The sequence below is a fragment of the Balaenoptera ricei genome, chromosome 16, assembly GCF_028023285.1.
Source record: "Balaenoptera ricei isolate mBalRic1 chromosome 16, mBalRic1.hap2, whole genome shotgun sequence".
In the NCBI taxonomy this organism is placed as follows: Eukaryota; Metazoa; Chordata; class Mammalia; order Artiodactyla; family Balaenopteridae; genus Balaenoptera; species Balaenoptera ricei.
The window spans coordinates 67,548,289-67,560,681 of NC_082654.1; the positions used below are offsets into that span (position 1 = coordinate 67,548,289).

Below are 12,393 nucleotides of genomic sequence, written 5' to 3' on the forward strand. Positions count from 1 at the left end.
CTGAAAGAAGTCCAAAACTATTATATTTGATTATAAAAATGGTAACTACTACTCTTGTAAGGAAAATATTTTTTAAATACATAGAAAAATTAAATATATAAATATATATGCTATATATGTGCAGGGCAATGTTAAAAGCTGTGTGTGTCTAAATATTAATAGTAGACAAAAGAATTTAAGGGAAAACATCAATAGGGACTTTTTAAAAGAACATAATAAGTTATGATATAAAAATAGAATAATAACTTGTAGGCAGCTTTCAGAATAGATAAGGCAAATTAGAATATAGGGAGAAATAGACAAGTTCAGACTCATGATGGTAGATTTTAATACACAGCTATCAGAAACTGAAATCTCAAACAGCAAAAATTTTAAAATGGATATATGTGATTTGAACAAGTCATCTCAAAGGCTTCATTAATACTCTACAGCAAAGAGAAAATATATTTTTTTCAAATACACATGGAGTGTTATAAAAATTGACCACATATTATATAACAAAGGAAAAAAGTCTATTTAGTTCCAGAGAATGAGTCCAGTACAAACTATGTTATTTCACCATAATATGATTAAATTAGCACTAAAAAAATGCAGAAAAACATGTTTGAAAACAAAGAAATTATTCTTAAATAACAGGTTCAAGAGGAACTCATAATGTAAAATAAGAAATATATAGACCTGAAAGACAATAAGAATCCATTTTATAACTTATAAAATGCATCTAAGTCTGTAATAACTGAAAGTTATCATGTTAAACTTATTTATTTTTTAATGGGAAAAAAAGTTACTTAAGCATTCATCTCTAGAACCTAGCTAATGAACAACAGAGTTAATCTGGAAAAAGTAGAAAAAAATAGAGAGTAGACAAGAAAGTAATAGAAAATAAAACATATAGAGATTTTAAAGCTGGTTCTTTACAAGTTTTGTCAATGAAATAAAGCTCTTGCAAGACAGAATACAATTTTTCTTTTAAAGATTACAAACACTAACTGTGAAGGGAAATAAAACTATAGAGTAGAGCAAAAATATCATTTGAAAAATAATATGAAACATGTTAAGGAATTTTGCATTTAAGGAATGTAACTTCAATACACTTGGAAATTTAGATGAAATGAGCAAATTTTCATGAAAGAAAATTCAGTAATTATACTAAAAATAGACTTAAGTAAAACAGAAAACCTGAGTAAACTTGCAAATAAATTAAATCCTCCACCTTTGCCCCCAGCAAAACATGCCAGACCTAGATGTTTTTTCCAAGCAGATTCTACCAGACATTCAAGGAGGAGATTAGTCTTGTCTTTTACAAATTATCTCAAGACTAAATAAAGATGCAAAGTCACATGATTAAGTCTATCAGTGTAATTTTAACATCCACAGCAGTCAGAAATAGAAACAAAAATTACAGGCCAATTTTATATATAAACATATATGCAATATTAAGTCCTTAAAAGGACTTAAAAGTTAAATCTAAAATGGCCGCACATGTAAAGAAACACATCATGACCAAGTAGGATTATTATTCTTAAAAATGATTATATTCATTAAAAGCCTGGTAGCTCTAGAATTTCCATATAGGAAAGGATTATGGTTCAACAGGAGGGTATAAAAACCACCACCAGGGGTAGTTGTGGTTGATGAGATTGTGAAGGGATTGAAGCTTCCCCAAGCCACTGTTGGCATAGCAATTTTCTTTTTTTTCTTTTTCTTCATTTTCCTTTTCTTTCTTTCTTTCTTTCTTTCTTTCTTTCTTTCTTTCTTTCTTTCTTTCTTTCTTTCTTTCTTTTTCTCTTACTTTCTTTCTTTCTTTCTCTTTCTTTCTTTCTTTCTTTCTTTCTTTCTTTCTCTTTCTTCCTTCCTTTCTTTCTTTCTTTCTTCCTTCCTTCCTTCCTTTCTTTCTTTCTTTCTTTCTTTCTTTCTTTCTTTCTTTCCTTTCATCTCTCTGAGATTACAACAGCAATTCTGTGGCTAGATTAAATGACTTGGAAAAAAAGCAAAGAGATAAGTACAATGGTAAGATATAAAAATAGCCTTTCTCTAGAACCAATCTACCCTAGAGATATGTATCAGAAAAATGAGTAGACACAATTCGCTGAAAAATGGACTATCAATAACAGTAACAACTTCCTGTTTTTGAAAAAAAAATTTTTAAACAAAATGAACATAATGTTGTACATGAAATAGAATAGACCTACATGAAAGAAAATCAATATTCTTCTGTTAGTAACTGATCAAGCCTTGATTTGAGAATCATATATGCTCTTCTCGTGTAAGAGATACAGAGAAATAGGAGTGGTCTTGGAGAAAAACAAAGTTTAAATAATAGAAAATGGATTTAATGAGGCATCCGTAAGAAATCGGACTTTTATTATTTAGCAAGGATTGATAAGTGAGTAAACATTTTCAAGTGTCCTTATCAGTTTCATTTTGAGCAGTTTGTGGCCACCATTAAAAAAATAACCTGCTGCAAGAAGTCATTGACTATAACTAAAGTATTAACTATAAAAGAAAGAGTGTATTTGTGTAATGGTCACCTCTGAAGATCAATTGAGAAGTGTCAACATTGAACATTTATAGACTGCATGAAGTCAGGGCCCCAGAAATGGCAATCTCTAGAAATTCCATTTGGAAAAAATACAAACCATGCCCCACTTACTTCTGCAAAGAATTGCAACCAGCAAGGTTTATTTCAGCTTTGTATTTCTGAGCTCATTTTTTTCTCATATCTATATCACATTTATCATGAAGCTCTTATGAATTTTAAAATCCCCTTTTGAACTAAATTGCCTAACCAGAGCACCATTTGTTTTGAAAATATTTATGTATTTAAATGCTATAATAATCCTTCTGTTTCACCAATGAACAAAACAGGTGGAACAAGTTTAGGAAAATAAGATAATTATTAGTTTTTCTCTTAAATAGTATAGTTCGAAGGAAAGAAGGAATAGACAGATTATATCAAACAGCAGGACTTAGCTGTGAAGATTTAATGCATGGGGACTATTTTTCCACTTTCTTTTCTGTATCTTCCCTTTTATATTGTAAAGTTCTATTGTGGTAGATAAAGCTGTACCTATTGTTGATTACTGGTATCTGGACATGGAAAATTGCAATCAGACATAAACCTCTGAAAGAAAGACCTTGTGTTTTGTTATTACAAATCGTCACTCTCCATTATGGTACACCCAGGCAGTGCCATTTCTGTCTAACCTTCTAGATAGTGGAATTTCGTGGCTGTTTAATCTTTTAAAGAAACATGAAGACTCCTGAGATTACATTTCCATGCCTTTGTAAATCGTACCTTACTAGTATTAAGATACAAGAGGATGCCTCTTCAAGCTTCATAGCTTGCACCAAATAATTAGTGGTTAATACCATTTTACCATTATTTGTTTTATAAAAGTGGCAAAATATTAAAAGAACTAATTCCCAGCTATTATTAAGGTCAATATGATTGAGCATAAAAATTTGGGGGAATTTCAGAAGAATGTTTGAAATTATTGAAATTGTCTAGTGATATGAGACAGTTTTTCTTTTTATTGAGTATGAAAATGAACTATATGACCTTCTTCTAGAGCAGGGCTTTTCAAACTTGAAACCATCTGGGAGTCTTTTTAAGATACAGATTCTGATTCAGTAAGTCTGAGATGGGGCCTGAGATTCTGCATATCTAACAAGCGCTCAAGTCATGCTCATGGTGCTGGTCAATGCACCAGACATTGGTAGCAAGAACAGAGTGTAGAGGTTTGTAACTCTGGCTCCATGGAGGAGTGATTATATTCTCTCACCTGGTCTCCCCACAGGAACTACTAAAACTAGAAGAACCCCAAGTTCATTCATGACCCTTTTGTGCATTCCTTATTGTGGCTAGGAAATTCTGTGTAGAATTTAGATTGAAGAGGATGAGATGAGTTTAGGTGTGAGTTCAGGAAGTGTATTAGGTGGGCCAAGAGCATGAAGTGAAGTTAGGGCAACATAAATTCTCATACCCAGAAAATTTCCCTTTGGCCTCTTCTCATTATTCAAACTTTCCCAGGGCTTTCCCATTTGAAGCCACTCTTATTAACCATGTTTCTAGATACAAGTTAACTATCTGGTACATAAGAGACACATAGAATACCCAGAAAATGTCAGTAGAAGTAAATTTGATACAGTCATAATTAGGTTGATGAAATAGAGCCAGAAATTCCATAACTTTGTTTCGGAATAATGTTAGAATAATGTGTTCATTAGCAAAAGAGAATTGCCAAGGAATTCTGAGGTTATTTTGTATATTCTGTTTCCACTTTAGGGTCAGAAGTCCATTGGCAGTGTCTGTTCTGATGTGTCAGCAGTGTGAGATATGTGTGTTTGTGGCTTGCTTATGTAGATAAGGAGTAGTGAGGATAACTCTGTGATTGAAAAATGTCTCCCCATTCCAGTCTGCGAATTACACATTCATTTTCAGCGAGTTTACCACACTGTTCTTTTAAAAGGTTTAATGTACTCTTTAAACATCTGAATTACAGTCATTGACATTTTAGTTTGAATTTCTTTAATCCAAACGTTGATTGCCAAGGTCATTTTTACTAAAGAGTAAGAGTATTATTGAAAGAATACATGGGGAGTGGGAGGGATATTTATATATCAAGGAGATCTCTGTGGCAGGCCTAGGTGGTATACTTCGGAGAGCTTAAGAACAATTAAAATTTGGGTTTTGGAAGAAGATACATTAGAAAGTGACATAAAGAAGGAAGGACATTGAAGTGAATCTTTGTCCACTTCACAGTCTTTTCTGGTCCTTTCTGCCAATAAGAATGATCTGGGGGCTTCCTCTGTTGTGTGTGGTGGAGCTTCTAGTTTAAGACTAAAAGATAACCTGTACTTTATCAAGAGAAAGAAATGGTTGAACGAACTATAATTTTACATTTGAGGGAGGAAGAAACCACCATTTGAAAAATGAGAAATATATACAATTGGAAATGTATTAGAAAGTAATTTGAAAGTGTTAAAGTAGAACTGTAAATAATGAGTGAAAACATTTTTGAATATCTGCAAGTTGTTAAGAGTGGTCTTTTCACTTCAAATAAATATATGCCTAGTATCAAAGCCACAGCTAATTAAAGAAATAGGAGAAAGAAGGAATAATCAGATATTAGGAGTGATCTAAAAAGCAGCAATGTTCAAAGAATTTCTTTAATTCTTATTGTTATCGATGCTAAGTATTCCTCCTACATTATGTGATATATAAGTCCATCCATTTGATATGTGCATAGGCTGCTTTAAACGTGGAGTGGGGAAGTAGTAGTAAATGCCACTGAAATGTGGTTTTTAGATGTGGTTTGGGTAGAGTTGAGAGTACATAATAAAAATGATGAATTGACTCAAATCTTCCTTTCCTGTTTTCTATGTTTTAAGCACAGTTGTTTAAATTCCCTGTATGGTTAGAATGCATGCACTTTTAAGAAAGCATTCGCTGAAAGTAACTGGATGTTTTCCACTCTCACATAAATCTGCTAGTAGGTGTTTGATGTTCTTGGAAAGTCAGACGATAGACATTTATTACTATCAGAGGGGCCCTCTAAAGAGCGAATTCATGGTTGTTTAACAAAACAGAGCAATTTAATGAGTTCTAGATAAAGTCCTTTGAAAGAAAATTTTGTTCTGAAAGCTTTTAAACCTCAGGAAGGTAAAGCCTATCAACACAATCTACATTTTCTGTGACGGAGATGTATGCTTATTTCATTGAATTGTCATGGAAAACTTATGTATATATTACTTTTAATGACATAATTATACTAAAGTAACAGCATCAAGAAGTGATTTAGAGCAAAAGCTCTTGATGTGAACTTCCTGGGTTCAATCCCAGCTCTACCACTTATCAGTATTTGAACTTGGAATAAGCCATTTGATTACTGTTTGCCTTTGTTTCTTTGATAAGAATGAGGGTAATAATAGTAATTATTTATTTGTGTTCTTTGGACAATTAAAGGAAATTCTAATATACAAACAATACACATACCAGTATATTGTATGTACTTGTTCCTTGTATATATGTATGTATCTGTACATACAAGTACTTGTACGTGTGTTTACTTGTATACACATATATACCTTAAACATACAAGTAGGGTTTTATTATAACTATAATGGCTTTTCTTTATACAGTGTCAGGTTTAAATATCTGAAGATTGATACAGAAAACAAAGTCACATTAATATTGACTTTCTCCCTGTCACACTGGAAATCCATACAGCAACAAAGCTTATAGATCTCACATATTAAGTAGATAATGGAGAGGAAAATACCCTTTAATGGAGATAGAAGCCCCACAGTATTTTGTATTCCATTCTCATTCTCTGTCTTAATGAAGGAGAGTGACTAAAGATGAAGAAATGAAGGATTAAAGCATCTCAATCATTACCTCTGCATCACACCAATGGGTCATAACTCCTGTCTATTCTAAATGCTGACCCTCAAAAGGGGAGGCAGGCCTTCTTTGGGGGTCAGGAGGATGCATATAGTTGGAAAACATTCCTCAAAATGATTCTCATATGTTCTCAGTTTCTTTCCTATTTGGATTAGCTGCCATTAGATAGTGTCCTTTTCTTGTTCTTCATGGAGAGATGATACTGCAGATAGCACTTGCAGAAAAATGCTTCTTTGCCTCCCCAAATCATGATGTTGGATAAATGTCTCATTCTACTGTGTAGTAAAAGCTAAAAGGTTAAAATGTCTATTTAGGGAGAAAAGTCAGTCTGTAAAGATGCTGCTTTCAATATGTGACCAACACAACCATGGTGGTTAGTATGGCTAAAAGGAACAGGTGTAACAAATCCAGTCACCAATATTCTGACCAGCAGAAGAGAGTTTGTGCAAATTAGAAAGACAGGGGGTTTAGTTTGAAGCCTGTTTTAAGAGATGGCTTGCCAAGAAAAATAACAACCTTGCAAGCCAGTGTGGCACAAGGCAGGAACACAGGTCATCTGAGTCCAGTACATTTTAATGTACTACTCAAATGTAGAGTGCAGTGAAAGAATAAGAAATGTGATAGTAGTGTTATGCAGAGAAGGGTGGTGGTTCCAAAGAAAATGTCCCAGAGATATTTATATGATTTTGAGTTGTGTAATGTGTAGGAATTCCTTCATCACTCATACATAAAGAGAAGAACATTGGACACAAATGGATGCAAGAGCATTAGTGAGGGTCAATCTAATTTAGTTCAGAAACACTCTTCATGGCTGGAGAGACATTATCACCTCCTTAAGGAGGCAAAATAAGTAGCAAACACTTGAAATTAGACAAACTGTTTAAAGTTAATTAATAAAAATTCATTTAGAGATCATCTCACTAGATACTTCTTTTTAAGTAATTCCTTTATTAATTGAAATAATAACACCATGATTTATTAAGTATCTATTATGCTCCAAACATCAGACAAATCATTTAATATAAATTACCTAATTCAGCATTACAACCCTAGGTTTTCATGTGGAACATTCTATCAAAAAGTTTGATTAGGTCTAAGCTAGAGCTGTGTAGCAAGGATTGAAACCAAGTCAAGACAGCCAAGACTTTTAAAAAATATAATTACCGTTTACCTTAAAATTAGCAGTGCCCAATGCATAATAGAAATCCAGTAAATAATGTGCTAAGTATATGAATAAAATATTATACAGTACCTGTCTTGCAAATAATATTTCAGGTCTGTTAATTGTTGATATATTAACATATGAATAAACAATATAATTTGTAAAATAATTAATGAAGAATGTAAGAAAATACCAATGTACAGTATTTGTTCATTTTAACAAGTTTTATTGAGTGTTTATTATATTTGTGACACCAATCTTGGTTCTGAAGCTTCAATAAATGAGGAAGAAACAGTGTTTTTTCCTCGAGGAGCTCATAGTCTAACAGGGAGATAAACAAGTAAAGAGAGATATGAACAGCCAGACCATTAATAAGCTCTATGCATCTAATCAATAGTTTTGATAATCAAAAATTCAAATAATTAAATTCAGTATGTTCTCTTTAAAACTATGTACCTCTTGGATTGGTGATTACCTTCTTATGTTCCCTGAATTATCACTAACATTAAATATAGTATGAAATAATAACAGCCATTATGTTAATCAGATGAATTTTATCTGAGGTACTCCAGGCTCATGTGAGATGAAATCAGTTACTCTTTTGTTTAGAAGTGTTTTAATTGCCTCTTTAAATGTACTTCCAAACTGAGTAATGATAATATGTACATTGAGTGTTTTCCATTTTGAGTGTTTTGCCCTCAATACTGAGATCAATAAATAAGTAAATGATGATAGGGAAAAAGCTTCTTGAATAGGGAAAAGCCTTCTTGACATTGGTATGGGCAATGATTTTTTGATTATGAACCGAAAATCACAGGCAGCAAAAGCAAAACTAGACATATGGGATTGCAGACTAAAAATTTTCTTCGCAACAAAGGAAACAATCAACAGAGTGAAGAGACAATCTGCTAAATGGTAGAAAATATTTACAAAACATACATCTGATCAGGGAAGGGATTAACATTCAAAATATATAAGGGACACAAACAACTAAATAACAAGAAAACCAATAACCATATTTTTAAATGGGCAAAGGACTTGAGTAGACATTTCTCAAAAAAAGACATACAAATGGCCAACAGATGTATGAGAAGATTATCAACACTACTAATCATAAGGGAAATGCAAATCAAAACCACAATGAAATATTACCTCACACTTGTTAAAATGGCTATCATCAAAAAAGACAAAAGATAAGTGTTGGCGAGGAAGTGGAGAAAAGGGACCCTTGTACGCTGTTGGTGGAAATGTAAATTGGTACAGCCATTAAGAAAAACAGTATGGCGGTTCCTCAAAAAAGTAAGGCTAGAACTACCATATGATCCAGCAATCCCACTTCTGGGTATATATCCAAAGGAAATGAAATCAGGATCTCAGAGAGGTATCTGTTCTCCTATGTTCATTGCAGCATTATTCACGAGAGCCAAGGTATGGAAACAACGTAAGTGCTGGTCAACAAATGAATGGATAAAGAAGATGTGGTGTATATATATACACCACATTTATTCAGGCATGAGAAAGGAGAAAATCCTGCCATTTGTGAAAACAAGGATGAACCTGGAGGACATTATACTAAGTGAATTATGCCAGACAGAAAGGCAGATACTGCCTACTATCACTTATATGTGGAACATAATTTTTTTTTTAAGTTGAACTCAAATGTAGAGAATAGTGGTTACCAGGAGCTGGTGAGATGGGGTAAATGGGAAGATGTACTTTGTAAAGAGTACAAAGTTGCAGTTATGTTGAATGAATAAGTCTAAAGATCTAAAGTACAGGTATGATGACTATTTAATAATACTGTATTGAACACTGGAAAGATGCTAAAATAATAGATTTCAGGTGCTTTCATCACACACAAAAAAATGATAACTGTGTGAGGAGATATGTTAATTAGCTTGACCATGGTAATCATTTCACTCTATGTATATGAAATCATGTTGTACATGTTAAATATATACAAGTTTTATTTAAATGGATGAATTAAAAGGATAATAATAAGAAATACATTTTGCTTACATAAAATTAGGTGAGTGAAAAAATTAGGTAAGTGAATGGATAGTTTGAGTTCTATTTACCTCTAGAAAAATAAAAGGACTAATTTAGGAATGGGACTGATTTGCAAAAGTAAAATCAAAGTACAAACATTAAATAATACAGTTAACCCTTGAACAATTTGGGGTTAGGGATGCCATCCCCCGTGCAGTTGAAAATCCACGTATAATTTTACAGTGGTCTTCCCCTCTCCCTCTGTAGCTGAGGTTCCACAACCACAGATTGTATTGTCTCGTATTACTATTTATTGAAAAACATCCACATATAAGTGGACCTATACAGTTCGAACTGATGTTGTTTAAGGGTAAACTGTATTTGGTTGCTTACTAGATGCCATGTATTATGTTTTTTATGTATATTTTTAGTTAATCTTTACAACAGTCTCAGAGATTGTTAATCTTATTTATTCCATTTTATTAATGAAGAAACTAAGGCTTAGGGATATTGTTTTTTCTAAGTTTATAGAACTAGTAAGTAGAAGAGCCAAAATGATAATCTAGGACTCTGACAATAAGGCCACATAAATTATTTGTGCTTTAATGCCTCTGTGTCTTATTGCTGCCCTATGCTTTGATGGACGTTGTTGTCTTTTCAGAATGATGGTAGTCCCTGATTTCGGATGCAGAATATCCCAGAGGTTTTTCAGCAGTAGGTGACAGTTTTCTTCAGATGATGGCATAGATCTGTGGTGTGGCAGGGTAATGAGCAAAGAAATTCTGCATTTTGGCTTGACATATTTTTATAACAGATGACACTTTGATGATGTCATGTCTAAGGTTTGATGTAAATAATAAGTATGAGAAAAATAGTCCAGTTCTTATTTAAGTCTTTTAATGTCATTTTATACTATTGTATGACAACCCCACTTTTTCGCACATGTACCACGTGCCAAAATTATGATGAATATGAGGTGTCATATGTTTGAATTTACTTATCTGTGACTGTCAAAGTCAAAGTTTTGTGTTTATCATTTCAATTATAATATTTGATACCTCCTATGGGGATTTTTGGATTAAAATGATATTGTTCTAAATGATCAGCTTTTTTTTTTTTTTTTTAATACTGAGAACTCTAGAACAGAAGATACAAGAGGCAACCAGACGCAGGAAAAGAAGATAAGTCAGAGCCCATGGATACATAGCATTGACAAAATATTCATGGCCAATTTTGACTCAGGTGTTTTATTGGTGTAGATAGTACTATAAAAGAAAACAAAACATATGCCAACTTTCTGAAATTGTTTGAGGAGAGCAAGGGTAGTTATAGCCCTTCAAATTATTATGTTTCAGCTAATATTAAGCAACAAGTTAGACCACTAACCCTGCAAATAAGCAGTAAAATAAAGACCATAGGTAAGAATGAAAATTACTATCTGCAACTCAACAAACGTGACTGGAAAAGGCATAAAATGGAAAAGGCAGCAAAAGGAAAGTTAAAGGCAAACGAAATCAGACTAGCTGTTGTGAATCTGTTTTTCACGCGGAGATACTTAAATGGGAGGAATGGCCTTCCAGGCAAGGTTGCTGAGATAATAACACTGAATTTGTTCAAGATGGTTTGATTAGATGGTCTGACAGTAGAGGTTTAAAACTGAAAGAATAAGCTGTTGTAGGCCAACCGGGCTGTTTGCACTTTTTTTTCGAAGTCTCATATCTTTGTTTAAGATCTTGAACAAAGATTATATTTTTCTGCTTTTTATGTAGACATAGCATCAAAAAAAAAAACACAACCTGTTTGTTTCACATTTTTAGGAGTCGTTTTAACAGCTTACCTCTTATTACTATCAGCAGTTTTTGCTGTCATATTACTTTTCTTCCTCATTTTATTATCATCAGCCTCATTACAGTACCTCTACTAGCTTCCCTTACTGTGATCTTTAGTATGTGAATGTTTGTGTCATGTGCTACTGTCTTTCATCATGTTTGAATCTTGGCAAAAATTTCTTTTAACTGCAGTATTTTGTAGATAGCTTGTACTGGTCCCATGCAGTTATTGTAATTGTTGGACATAACTGCTATTCGTGCCAATTTTTACTTGGGAAGTTTCTGTATGATACAAAAACTTGTTCTTAAGCACACAATTGGGGAAAAAAAGAACTAATTTTTTTAAATCTTTAAATAGAAAGTTTTAAAATTTCCATGTCTCTCTTTTCCTGTATTGAATCTAAGCTGAACTAAGATGTCCACACACAAAGGACATGGATTGTACTTTACAAGTTGTAAAAGAAGCACGGAAAAACAATTAAAATGTGCAAAGAAAAAAAAAGATGTTAACAATAAATGAGCTAATGAAATAATATTTATAAATTGGTTATGTAACATAAAACTCTCCCAATAAAATACCTTTTAAATAATTCTTCAGTTTTTATACAGGTATCACGCTAGCAATGAATAGGACAGAACATCAGTTACTTGTCTTCAAACTCTCGTAGTTAGAGCCATTAGAGACTATTGATCATATACGTATCATTTTGTAGGAAAATTACTACACCCCTACTTTCACAGTCATCAAGGAACATGTAAATACACAATGAACTTAAAAAGGACCAAGACATACTCACTGGATCAATCTGATCTTAATGGAACAATCCATGGTATGTAATGCAACGATGTACAAACATAGAAAGAGGAAGTGCACTGTAGGAAAAGGAAATGGTTTAGCCACTCTTACCCATGTACAGTATGACACTAATCATGTTTCTTGTAGTTAGTTGTTTAGGTGCTCTTTTCTGTCATTAGACTGTGAGTTCTTTTGAAGCAAAGACAATAAG

The 12,393-nt window shown here is 32.9% G+C and overlaps 1 protein-coding gene across 4 annotated transcripts in view; it reads left to right on the forward strand.

The window, feature by feature from the left end:
• The window catches only part of CTNNA3 (catenin alpha 3), a 1,736,704-nt gene that overhangs the window by 1,301,850 nt on the left and 422,461 nt on the right, over positions 1-12,393 (forward strand). The gene's annotated exons all lie outside the window — the stretch shown is intronic.